We start from the raw sequence: 14,149 nt of genomic DNA on the forward strand, positions 1-14,149 counted from the left end.
CACGTCATCTCTGAAGGAAGCCCCGGCGGCCATTTTGTTTAAGGGAACATGGAGGCAGGGTGTGATTATACGGGGTTGAATTGTGTTCTTTTGTGTCTCATTCTCCACTTGCTGACTGACTAGGCCACTCTTTCCCAACCAGGGGACCTCGTTTTTTTTTTTACAGCCGGGCATGCTGGGAGCTGTAGTTTTGTAACAGCTGGGAGCACACTGGTTGGGAAACACTGGACTAAAACAAATATCCATTACTCTTTCATGCAGTATGCTATTGACAGACGAAGGCTGGAGCTTCACAGCGAAATTGTTGCAACACCGTCTCACCATCGATCGCTGTGAGAAATGCCCAACAGCAATTGTAAGATCTCTCCACAGGTGTTCAATGGGATTTAGATCTGGACTCATTGCTGCCACTTCAGAACTCTCCAGCGCTTTGTTGTAGGGATCAACCGATATCAATTTTTTAGGCCCAATACCGATAACCTGTGGAGGTAAAGGCCGATAGCCGATAACTTATACCGATATTCCGGTATAAGTTATCGGCTATTTATCCCCAACCCCCCACCCACCCGGCGACGCCGCTGCAGATCATTGATTTAAAGCAGGCGCTTTAAACCAATGAACTGACGCGGCTTTTGCGGTGCCAGAGACCGCCGCCGCCCGCTTCTCTCCCCCTGCCTGACCTTGGGTCCTCCCTAGTCCAACCACCACCGCCGCTACCCCATTGCCTCCCCCATTCACGGTTTTATAATTACCTGTTCCCGGGGTCCGCGCTACTTCTGGCTCCGGTGGCGTCCTGAGCTGTCACTTTGCGCACTGACTTTGATGTCGCGTTGAGGACGTCACTCGTCATTGCGCAGCGCACAGCGTAACACAGGATGCCGCAGGAGCCAGAAGTAGCACGGACCCCGGGCAACGGGAACAGATAATTATAAAACCGGGGATGAGGGAGGCAATGGGGCAGCGGCGGCGGCAGTCTCTGGCCGGGGCGCTGTGGTGGGGGATGCGGTGCGGGAAGGGGGCGGGGCATTATGGGATTATCGGCAAGGTAATTGCCGATAACGTCCAAAATCGTGAATATCGGCCGATATCGGCCAAACCGATAATCGGTCGATCCCTACTTTGTTGCCATCCATTTCTAGGTGCTTTTTGACGTATGTTTTGGGTCATTGTCCTGCTGGAAGACCCAAGATCTCGGATGCAAACCCAGCTTTCTGACAAAATCCGTTGGTAATCCTCAGATTTCATGGTGCCTTACACACATTCAAGGCACCCAGTGCCAGAGGCAGCAAAACAACCCCAAAACATCATTGAACCTCCACCATATTCCACTGTAGGTACTGTGTTCTTTTCTTTGTAGGCCTCATTCCGTTTTCGGTAAACAGTAGAATGATGTGCTTTACCAAAAACCTCTATCTTGGTCTCATCTGTCCACAAGAAGTTTTCCCAGAAGGATTTTGGCTTACTCAGGTTCATTTTGGCAAAATGTAGTCTTGCTTTTTTATGTCTGTGTCAGCAGTGGGGTCCTCCTGGTCTTCTGCCATAGCGTTTCATTTCAATTTTTCTCTTCCGTCCACACCCAGGGAGATTAGCTACAGTGCCATGGGTTACAAACTTCTTGATAATGTTGCACACTGTGGACAAAGGCAAATCTAGACCTCTGGAGATGGACCTGTAACCTTGAGATTGTTGATATTTTTCCACAATTTTGCTACTCAAGTCCTCAGACAGTTCTCTTCTCTTTCTGTTGTCCATGCTTAGTGTGGCACACACAGACACACAATGCAAAGACTAAGTGAACTTCTCTCCTTTTTATCTGCTTTCAGGTGTGATTTTTATATTTCCCAGACCTGTTACTTGCCCCAGGTGAGTTTAACCCCTTAAGGACGCAGGTTTTTTCCGTTTTTGCATTTTTGTTTTTTCCTCATCACATTCTAAAAATCATAAAGCTTTCAATTTTGCACCAACAGACCCATATGAGGGCTTTCTGCACCACCAATTGTACTTTATAATGGCATAAAAATTTACGGCGAAACCAGAAAAAAATATTTGTGGGGCAAAATTGAAAACAAAAAAAACACACCATTTTGGAAATTTTGGAGGCTTCCGATTCTAGGCAGTACACTTTTTGGTAAAAATTACACCATAATCTTTATTCTGTAGGTCCATATGGTTACAAGGATACCTAATTTATTTAAGTTTTATTTTATTTTACTACTTTAAAAAAATTATAGCCACAAGAACCAAAATTAGTATGTGTAAAATTGTCATCTTCTGACCCCTATAACTTTTTTTTTTTCCATAGAGGGATGTATGAAGGCTAATTTTTTGCGCCATGATCTGAAGTTGTTATCGGTACCATTTTTGTTTTGATGAGACTTTTGATCGCTTTCTTATAAATTTTTTTAGGGTAAACAAAGTACCCAAAAATACGCAATTTTTGATTTTGGGATTTTTTTATGTGTACGCCATTGACTGTGCGGTTTAATTAACATTATATTTTTATAAAGTGAATTCGGGTAGAAAAACAGACATGGTGCACATCTACAATCTTGTATAATGATCTGATTGCTTCTCAGCATAATATCAAAAACTAACAGGTTGTTTGTATACATTTTTGATCAAAAAGTACAAGCCCACTCGCCACGTCAAGGCCACCTATTTAGAGTGGGTCCCTAACGTCCCTAGCATAAAATGGCGTAGCACTGGGCGGCGACCACCACCGCCGCGACACCAGTGCCCACAGGGGGAACGACCCACTGGCAGAGCGGCCCCAATGCCACTCAAACCAGTCTATGGGTCTGACCTCCCCGCAGACACGGCAGCAATGGACGCCGCACAGCACCACACCAGTGTGAACAAGGAGTAATAGCTCACTTACCATGCTCTCCCAGTCAGACTGGGAGGCTGCTAGGAAAGAAATGGCCCATGTGTAGCTAACTACTACTTATATAGGGTTGGGCTGAGGGGGTGGGAACAGTGCAGCACATGTTCAAACAAAAAAAAAGGAGGGGATAGAAAACACAATGTGAATTCGGGTAGAAAAACAGACATGGTGCACATCTACAATCTTGTATAATGATCCGATTGCTTCTCAGCATAATATCAAAAACTAACAGGTTGTTAGTATACATTTTTGATCAAAAAGTACAAGCCCACTCGCCACGTCAAGGCCACCTATTTAGAGTGGGTCCCTAACGTCCCATGTCTGTTTTCTACCCGAATTCACACTGTGTTTTCTATCCCCTCCTTTTTTTTTGTTTGAACATGTGCTGCACTCTTCCCCACCCCCTCAGCCCAATCCTATATAAGTAGTAGTTAGCTACACATGGGCCATTTCTTTCCTAGCAGCCTCCCAGTCTGACTGGGAGAGCATGGTAAGTGAGCTATTACACCTTGTTCACACTGGTGTGGTGCTGTGCGGCGTCCATTGCTGCCGTGTCTGCGGGGAGGTCAGACCCATAGACTGGTTTGAGTGGCATTGGGGCCGCTCTGCCAGTGGGTCGTTTCCCCCCCCCCCCCCCCCCGTGGGCACTGGTGTTGCGGCGGTGGTGGTCGCCGCCCAGTGCTACGCCATTTTATGCTAGGGACGTTAGGGACCCACTCTAAATAGGTGGCCTTGACGTGGCGAGTGGGCTTGTACTTTTTGATCAAAAATGTATACTAACAACCTGTTAGTTTTTGATATTATGCTGAGAAGCAATCAGATCATTATACAAGATTATAGATGTGCACCATGTCTGTTTTCTACCTGAATTCACATTATATTTTTATAGTTTGGACATTTACGCACGTGGCGATACCACATATGTTTATTTTACTTTTATTTACATTTTTTTAATGGGAAAAGGGGGGTGATTCAAACTTTTATTAGGGAAGGGGTTAAATCACTTTTATTAACTATCTTTTATACTTATTTTTTGCAATGTTATAGTCCCCATTGGGTACTATAACATGCAATACCTTGATTGCAGACACTGGTCAATGCTATGCCATAGCACAACATTGATCAGTGTTATCGGTGCTCTGCTGCTCCAGCCTGTATCTCAGGCAAGGACTAGCAGAGCGACAATCAGACTGCGAGAGACAAGGTAAGAAGCCTCCCGCTGTCCTCTCAGGTGTTCGGCATGTTGCGGCGGTCCCGAATAGTCCACTGAGCTAACCGGCAATGCTTTCCTCCCGTTTTAGACACCGCGATCAACTTTGATCACGGCGTCTAAAGGGTTAATACCGGACATCAGCCCAATCGATGATGTTCGGTATTAGCCACGGGTCCTGGCTGCTGATAGCAACCGGGACCTGCCGGGTATGAAGCTCGTTCAGCTCCTGAACGCGCTTCATATAACGGGAGCCGGCCACGAGCGTAAATATACGCTCGTGGTCATTAAGAGGTTAACGACGTAAGGACCCAGGGCGTACAGGTACGCCCTGACACTTAAGGACCCAGGGCGTACCTGTACGCCCATGTGAATTTCGATCCCCGACGTGTGCCGGGTGGGGACCGGAACAGGATGACTGCTGATATCTATCAGCAGGCATCCCGTGAAAATGCCCAGGGGTGTCCTGAGACCCCCATGTCGGCGATCGCTGCGATCTGCAGCGATTCCGGGTTATTCGGCGATTCCGGGTCCTTCCAGGACCCGTTGGCCTGGAAAATAACGATCCCCCTGAAGGGATAGGAGTGAGGTGGCAGGGGTGCCACCCCTCCTATCCCTGCTATTGGTCGTTCAGAAGCGACGACCAATAGCAGATCGGGGGGGGGGTTAATGTTTAGTTCCCCCGTTGTGCCCACCCACAGTAGTCCGGACAGAACGGGGGAACTGATAGTGACCGGCACCGGAGGGCCACTTACCATCGGCGGCAGCAGAGGTGACAATCAGCAGCGGTGATCGGCGGGCGGCAATGACGTACGGCTGGCCCCCTGGTGCAGACTACGGAAGCCGGTGAGTCGCCTAACAACATCTGGAGGGCTACAGTATGAGACCACCTCCAGATGTTGCGAAACTACAACTCTCAGCATGCCCAGACACCTGTTTGCTGTTTGGGCATGCTGGGATTTGTAGTTTTGCAACAGCTGGAGGGCTACAGTTTGGAGATCACTGTGCAGTGATCTCTAAACTGTGGCCCTCTAGATCTTGCAAAACTACAACTCCCAGCATGCACAAACAGCAAACGGCTTTCTCACCATGCTGGGAGTTGTAGTTGCGTACCTCCAGCTGTTGCCTAATTACATCTCCCAGCATGCCCTTTGGTGATCAGTACATGCTGGGAGTTGTAGTTTTGCAACAGCTGAAGGCACACTGGTTGGAAAATACTGAGTTAGGTAACAGAACCTAACTGAAGATTTTCCAACCAGTGTGCCTCCAGCTGTTGCAAAAGTACAACTCCCAGCATGCACAGTCTGTCAGTACATGTTGGGAGTTGTAGTTTTGCAACAGCTGGAGGTTTGCCCTCCCATGTGAATGTACAGGGTACATTCACACGAGCGGGTTTACAGTGAGTTTCCTGCTTCAAGTTTGAGCTGCGGCAAATTTTTTGCCGCAGCGCAAACTCCTAGCAAACACCTTAAACCCCCGCCTGTGTGAATGTACCCTAAAAACACTATGCTAACACATAATAAACGTTAAAACACTATATATACACCCCCTTACACTGTCCTCCCCAATAAAAATGAAAAACGTATCGTACGGCAGTGTTTCCAAAACGGACAACTCCCAGCATTTACAGACAGTCACTGACTGTCCAGGCATGCTGGGAGTTTAGCAACAGCTGGAGGCACCTTGTTTGGGAATCACTGGCATAGAATACCCCTATGTCCACCCCTATGCAATTCCTAATGTAGTCCTCAATTGCGCATGGCGCTCTCTCTCTTCGGAGCCCTGTCGTATTTCAAGGAAACAGTTTAGGGCCACATATGGGGTATTTCCGTACTCTGGAGAAATTGCACTACAAATTTTGGGGGGCTTTTTCTCCTTTTACCCCTTATGCAAAGGAAAAGTTGGGGTCTGCACCAGCATGTTAGTGTAAAAATATAAAAAAGTTTACACTAACATGCTGGTGTTGCCCCATACTTTTTATTTTCACAAGAGGTAAAAGGAAAAAAAGACCCCCAAAATTTGTATTACAATTTCTCCTGAGTACACAAATACCCCATATGTGGGCGTAAAATGCTCTGCGGACGCACAACAGGCTCCGGAGTGAGAGCGCACTATGTACATTTGAGGCCTAAATTGTTGATTTTACAGCGTTTCTGACATAAACGCAAAAAAATAAATACCCACGTGTGACCCCATTTTGGAAACTACACCCCTCACTGAACGTAACAAAGGGGATAGTGAGCCTTAACACCCCACAGGTGTTTGACAAATTTTAGTTACAGTTGGATGGAAAAACGAAAAAATAAAATTTTACATTTTCACAAGGGAAAATAGGGAAAAAAAAGCACCCCAAAATGTGTAACCCCATTTCTAAATAGAGTATCTAAATACCCCATATGTGGATGTAAAGTGCTCTGCGGGCGAACTACAATGCTCAGAAGAGAAGGAGCGCCATTGGGCTCTTGGTGAGAAAATTTTTCCGGAACTGAACTATACCCCTCATGGAATGTTACAAGGGTTGAAGTGAGCATTTACGCCCCAAAAATTTTATTTTTCATTTGCATAGTCTACTGTTCCAAAGATCTGTCAAACACCAGTGGGGTGTAAATGCTCACTGCACCCCTGTGAGGGGTGTACACAGAATTTGTAAACGCACATGGCCCCCAACTTCCATTCCAACAAAATTCTCTCTCCAAAAGCTCAATGGCGCTCCCTCCTCCTCTTCTGAGCATTGTAGTGCGCCAGCAGAGCACTTGATGTCCAAACATGGTGTATTTCCATTAGGGATCGACCGATTATCGGTTTGGCCGATATTATCGGCCGATAATGACGATTTTGGGCATTATCGGTATCGGCAATTACCTTGCCGACAATCCCATAATGCCCCGCCCGCACCGCAACCGCCCCCCCATGACCCACCGCACCGCGTTGTGCCCCCCACCGCACTGCCCCAGCCCCATTGCCTCCCCGATCCCTGGTTTCATAATTACCTGTTCCCGGGGCCCGGGGTCCACGCTACTTCTGGCTCCTGCTGCGTCCTGCGTTACGCTGTGCGCAATGAGTGACGTGGCGCGAGGTCACTGTCAGTGCGCACAGTGACAGCTCAGGAGGACGCCACCAGAGCCAGATGTAGAATGGACCCAGGGCCTCGGGAACAGGTAATTATAAAACCGGGGATGGGGGAGGCAATGGGGGCGGTGCGGTGGGGGGTGCGGCGGGGCGGTAGGGGACGCGGAACGGCGGGGGGGGCGATGTCGTGATAGGACTCAGGACCCCCCGGACAGGCAGGGGGAGAGAAGTGGGCGGCGGTCTATGGCACCGCAAAAGCCGCTGCAGTTCATTGATTTAAAGTGCCCGCTTTAAATCAATGATCTGCAGCGGTGTCGTGGGGGGATAAATAGCCGATAACTTATACCAGAATATCGGTATAAGTTATCGGCTATCGGCCCTAACCTCCACCGATTATCGGTATCGGCCCTAAAAAAATGATATCGGTCGATCCCTAATTTCCATACTCAAAAGAAATGGGGTTACAAGTTTTGGGGGGCATTTTCTCCTACTACCCCTTGTAAAAATGTAAAATTTGTGGGGGAAAAAACAGCATTTTAGTGAAATGTTTTTTTTTTTTCATTTACACATCCAACTTTAACGAAAAGTCATCAAACACCTGTGGTGTGTTAAGGCTCGCTGGACCCCTTGTTACGTTCCTTGATGGGTGTAGTTTCCAAAATAGTATGTCATGTTTTTTTTTTTTCTGTTCTGGCACCATAGGGGCTTCCTAAATGTGACATGCCCCCCAAAACCCATTTCAACACAATTTGCTTTCCAAAAGACAAATGTGACTCCTCTTCTTCTAAGCATTGTAGTTCGCCCGCAGTGCACTTGATGTCCACACTTGGGGTATTTCCATACTCAGAAGAGATGGGTTAACAAAATTTGGGGGCATGCTGGGGAAAAACCAGCATTTTAGTGAAAAACTCACTCTCCAAAATCCCATTGTCGCTCTTTTCCTTTTGAGCCCTCTAGTGCACTCACGGAGCACTTGACATACACATATGAGATATTTCCTTACTCGAGAGAAATTGGGTTACACCACTGTTTTAGGGCCGATGGAAAACTTAATACGGGGCAAAAATGAGCCGACCGGAGTCAGTGTTTCACTCCGGTCAGCTGATTGAAATGAATTACATACGGGCAACACACGGCAGGGATACGGGAGCGCAAGGTTTTAGCTCCCCCCAGCCGTATGCAGTCCCGTATTGGTAAAAACGTGATGTGAACCCAGCCTAACGGACGTCACCTACCGGGTGAAAATGGTAGTGTGAAAGGAGCCTTAGATGGTTTGGTGTTGAAATTTATAACCAATAAAGAATACCACTTGTAAATTCTTCCCTTGAATGTCAGTAGCACTACAAGTCTTCCATCAAGTCTTGGGAATATTGATGTGCATGTTAAGGTGGAACTTTCATACAAGTGGCAAATCATAAAGTTGGGAGGTATGAAAATGTTCCCATTATACTTGGCCTGGAAATATAATTACTTTACGAAAACTCATCTTGACCAGCAAAAAAATAAAAAAAAGTACAATTTCAAATTTAATTTTTGTAAGTCAAGGTGCTTATTTTTTATAAAAATGAGAAGAAAATTAAACGCCAACAACCCATCTAATGTGTGAACCCCAAATGAAGATAAGTTTGTCACCTATTCTGTGCATAGAGATACATTGTGAATATTGGAAAATGTCTTTAAACAGCTACTGACTCCTTTTTTGTTGCTGGACTAAAAAACATGGTCTGCTGTGGTTTCATTCCGGCAACAAAAATCCAAAAATGAGCCGACCGCAGTCATTAGTTCAGCTTTCATATCTTAAAGGGGTACTCCGGTGGAAAACAATTTATTTTAAATCAACTGGTGCCAGATTTGTAAATTACTTCTATAAAAAAATCTTAATCCTTCCATTACTTATCAGCTGCTGTATACTACAGAAAAAGTTATTTTCTTTTTGAATTTCTTTTCTGTCTGTCCACAGTGCTCTCTGCTGCCACCTCTGTCCATGTCAGGAACTGTCCAGAACAGGATAGGTGTCACGATTCGGCAGGCTGGAGGTGGATCCTCTGTGTCAGAGAGGGATTGGCGTGGACCGTGTCGGTGGACCGGTTCTAAGTAGCTACTGGTTTTCACCAGAGCCCGCCGCAAAGCGGGATGGTCTTGCAGCGGCGGTAGCAACCAGGTCGTATCCACCTGCAACAGCTCAACCTCTCTGGCTGCTGAGATAGGCATGGTACAAGGGATAAGGCAAGAGCAAGGTCGGACGTAGCAGAAGGTCAGGGCAGGCAGCAAGGATCGTAGTCAGGGGCAACAGCAGGAGGTCTGGAACACAGGCTAGGAACACTCAAGGAAAGGCTTTCTCTGGCACAAGGGCAACAAGATCCGGCCAGGGAGTGCAGGGGAAGTGAGGTATAAGTAGGGAGTGCACAGGTGGAAACTAATCAGGAAGATTGGGCCAGGCACCATCATTGGTGCACTGGCCCTTTAAATCTCAGAGAGCTGGCGCGCGCGCCCTAGAGAGCGGAGCCGCGCGCGCCAGAGCATGACAGCCGGGGACCGGGACAGGTAAGTGACTTGGGATGCGATTCGCGAGCGGGCGCGTCCCGCTATGCGAATCGCATCCCCGCTGACAGTGCAGCGCTCCCGGTCAGCGGGTCTGACCGGGGTGCTGCAGAGAGAGGGACGCCACGAGCGCTCCGGGGAGGAGCAGGGACCCGGAGCGCTCGACGTAACAGTACCCCCCCCCTTGGGTCTCCCCCTCTTTTTGGGACCTGAAAATTCTTTAATCCGGAAGACGTCTGAGGACCCGGAGACAGGAGTAGCTTCCTCTAGGCATTTCACTTCAAAGGGTCCAAGATAACGTGGTCCCAGATAAAAACTGGGGACACGGAAGCGGATATACTTGGCGGAGAGCCACGCAAAAACAGGAGGAGCTCTTCTCTTTTTTCCGGCAAGCTTCTTCACCCGGGATGAGGCTAGTATGAGGAATTTTAGAGTCTTTTTCCAGACGGTGGCGAAGCCCCGGGAAACCTCATCAACAGCGGGCACACAAGAAGGCGTGGGAGTGGGGAGGGAGGGAAGAGGGTAAAGCTTGGCACGGGGCAGAGTGTTAACAGGACGGGGGCTGTGAGGAGGAGACACAGCATAGTCCAGATAGGCCTTGGGGAGACCAGGTAAAGGAGGAGACACAGAGGTTTGACTGACGGGATTGGGAGAAGACGTGAGGCATTTTCTGTGGCAAGAAGCACCCCAGCTCTTGATCTCCCCGGTGGTCCAGACAAGGGTAGAGGAGTGGCGTTGGAGCCATGGCAGACCGAGGAGGACTTCAGAGGAGCATTTGGGCAAAACAAAAAGTTAAATTTTTTCGAGATGCAGTTCCATGCTCAAGAGCAGGGGTTCTGTGCGGTAACGCACAGTGCAGTATAGAAGTAAATCTTTCTTTCTGCGGCGAGTCCTCTCTTCAGGGGTCAGGCGAGACCGATCCACTTGCATAGCCTCCTCGGCGGGAGGCACAGAGGTGGATTGCAAAGGATACTGTGAGAGAGGTGCTCCGAGCGGTGTGGCACATGGCAGGGCCTTCCCAGGCAGGATACCACGGCAGAGTCTAGAGTCCCCATCAAATTTGTCCGGCAGGGACAAGTGGGGGTTAGGAGCGGCCGGCCGCTGCGGAGGAGTTGCAGGAGCCGGCGGAGGAGATGGTTGTTGCTGTTGCAGCTGCTGTGTCTGTGACTGAAGTTGCTGTATCTGCGGCAGCAGCTGCTGTATCTGTGACTGAAGTTGCTGTGTCACGGTGGTCAAGTATGACAGCTGGTGATTTCGTTGGGTGATCATTAGGGATTGCTGGGCGATCACCGTGGAAATGTCGGCAAGACTTGACAGCGGCACCTCAGCGGAATCCATGGCCGGATCTACTGTCACGATTCGGCAGGCTGGAGGTGGATCCTCTGTGTCAGAGAGGGATTGGCGTGGACCGTGTCGGTGGACCGGTTCTAAGTAGCTACTGGTTTTCACCAGAGCCCGCCGCAAAGCGGGATGGTCTTGCAGCGGCGGTAGCAACCAGGTCGTATCCACCGGCAACGGCTCAACCTCTCTGACTGCTGAGATAGGCATGGTACAAGGGATAAGGCAAGAGCAAGGTCGGACGTAGCAGAAGGTCAGGGCAGGCAGCAAGGATCGTAGTCAGGGGCAACGGCAGGAGGTCTGGAACACAGGCTAGGAACACTCAAGGAAAGGCTTTCTCTGGCACAAGGGCAACAAGATCCGGACAGGGAGTGCAGGGGAAGTGAGGTATAAGTAGGGAGTGCACAGGTGGAAACTAATCAGGAAGATTGGGCCAGGCACCATCATTGGTGCACTGGCCCTTTAAATCTCAGAGAGCTGGCGCGTGCGCGCCCTAGAGAGCGGAGCCGCGCGCGCCAGAGCATGACAGCCGGGGACCGGGACAGGTAAGTGACTTGGGATGCGATTCGCGAGCGGGCGCGTCCCGCTATGCGAATCGCATCCCCGCTGACAGTGCAGCGCTCCCGGTCAGCGGGTCTGACCGGGGTGCTGCAGAGAGAGGGACGCCACGAGCGCTCCGGGGAGGAGCAGGGACCCGGAGCGCTCGGCGTAACAATAGGTTTGCTATGGGGATTTGCTCCTGCTCTGGACAGTTCCTGACATGGACAGAGGTGCAGAGAGTTTTGTGGACAGATAGAAAGAAGTTAAAAAAGAACTTTCTCTATAGTATACAGCAGCTGATAAGTACTGGAAGGATTAAGATTGTTTAATAGAGGCAATTTACAAATCCCTATAACTTTCTGGCACCAGTTGATTTAAAATAAATTGTTTTCCACTGGAGTACCCCTTTAATGAGCTCTAGTAAATAAATGCTGAGCCGTCTCAGACGGATTTATAAATCTGGGCCAATGGCTTGTCTCACATAAACAGCTCTAATGTCTGTATTCCGTGTTGTTTCTGTGTTGGTGTATATTCACACCTGCCTTTATACCTGCCCAGTTTTTGCATGTAGTGTGCTTTGGTTAGGATAGTGTGAATGTTACCAGTCATTAGGCTTGGTGGGTGGGGTGGGGTTATTTAGACCCAGCTCTTCTGGTATTCCTGGCTGCAAATTTCACAATGTTTGCACTATGTTTGAGATAGCACCTTAGTCTGTGTTCATATACAGTGACCCCCCGACCTACGATGGCCCCGACATACGATAATTTCAACATGCGATGGCCTCTCAGAGGCCATCGCATGTTGAAGGCAGCATCAACATACGATGCTTTTGTATGTCGGGGCCATTGCATAAACGGCTATCCGGCAGCGCAGACTGCTTCAGCTACGGCCTGATAGCCGTTTACGGTGCCCCGTGTGCTCAGGTGATGGTCTCCTACCTGTCCTCAGGGCTCCGGAGCGTCATCTTTACGATCCCCTCCATCGCCGGCACTCTCCACCGTCATCATCACGTCGCACGCACGCCGTCCCATCATCCACTAGGAGTGGCGTGCGAGCGAAGTGACGTGATAACGGCGACGGAGAGAGAGGATCCCGGGGAAGCAGAGATGTCCGGAGCATCGGGGACACCACGGAATGGAGGGCGACATCCAGGGCAGCGGTGACGAGTCCGGAGCGGCGGGGACAGGTGTGTACAGCTTCCTATACTTTACATTGCACGGATACCTCAACATAGGATGGTTTCAACAAACGATGGTTCATTTGGAACGGATTACCATTGTATGTTGAGGGACCACTGAATAGCCATGGCTTCTTATCCTGTATCCGTGTATCTAGATTTTAGCCTTGTTATGTCTGTACTTGGGTTTATGTCTATGCTCTGGGTTTTAGTGTTATGCTTTGTATATATTTAGTATACCTTGTTTAGTCCCACGTTCAGATTGGATTCAGTTATCAGTCCTGTATAGTTCTTGTTCTCAGTCTAGTGTACAGTATTTAGTATTCCTGTTTAGAGTCTTGACCTGTATTCCTCCATGTTATAGAGTTTGGCTTTTGAAGTTTTTCTTGGAGTCTGTTTTGATTAATCCGGGTCTCAGTCCAGTGTTTGGTATTTAGTATTCCTGTTTAGAATCTTGACCCGTATTCCTCCATATTATAGAGTTTGGCTTTTGAAGTTCCCGTATTCCTCCATGTGATGGAGTTTGTTTTTTGAGGTTTTTCTTGTAGCTGTTTTGCGTGAATTGTGTGTTAGTAATCGTGACCTGCATGGTGCCTGATATAAGTTAACCCGTTTGCCCCCTGCATATCCTGGTCCTGTTTAGCTGTATTATATTTATCCTGTTATTCATCCTTGCTCATATTATCATATCTACTGTTACTCTTGGATCTGGTTCCTGAACTGATTGTCAGTATGCTGTATCTTGCCTTAATATTTCTGTTTGTTTCTATTTAGCATTCCTTCTGTCTATAAGGTCCTTGATATTACTGTTTTAGTTATTGTGTTAACCCATCGTGTTCTTGATGTGTACCCCGACTTTGTGCAGTTTCCATTTATTATTTTGACTCTGAAGCCCCAGCACATTAGCACAGTATATGAATCGTCTTTGTGGTTGTAGATCCGTCACATAGTTTGGATATGCAATAGCAAGGGAAAGTGGCTTTAGGGAAAGTTAGGGCGCACTATTTACCTGCACTATGTGACTCAATTTATGACAGCATCTAGATAATCCCCACAATTTGTGTATATCTGTATGAGTATATCTGTTGACCGATGAGTCTAACAGACCTTGGAAGATATGAGTTCTGTTATAGCTGGTGTAAAGCCAACACCATATTCTACAATAAGACAATACCAGCAGTCAAACATGTTGCTCATAGTTTGATGGTCTGCGGTTGATTTTCTTCTGCAGGATTTGGACAACTTGCCATAATTGACAGAACAATGACTTCTGCGCTCAATAAGAAAACGAGAATGTATGCCTGCCAGTTCATGACCTAAAGCTCAAGTGCAGGTAGGTTGTATAGTAGGATAATATTCAGAAGCACACAAACTATTCAACCTCTAAATG

The 14,149-nt window shown here is 48.1% G+C and overlaps 1 long non-coding RNA gene across 1 annotated transcript; it reads left to right on the plus strand.

Moving 5' to 3' along the window:
- The first annotated feature begins 130 nt into the window (after positions 1-130).
- LOC130284249 (uncharacterized) lies at positions 131-14,070 on the plus strand. The gene is made up of 3 exons (XR_008846954.1): positions 131-355; positions 1,824-1,863; positions 13,991-14,070. It is a non-coding gene; the product is annotated as an uncharacterized LOC130284249 (long non-coding RNA).
- The last annotated feature ends 79 nt before the right edge of the window (positions 14,071-14,149 follow it).

This window comes from Hyla sarda, chromosome 1, assembly GCF_029499605.1.
Source record: "Hyla sarda isolate aHylSar1 chromosome 1, aHylSar1.hap1, whole genome shotgun sequence".
NCBI lineage: Eukaryota > Metazoa > Chordata > Amphibia > Anura > Hylidae > Hyla > Hyla sarda.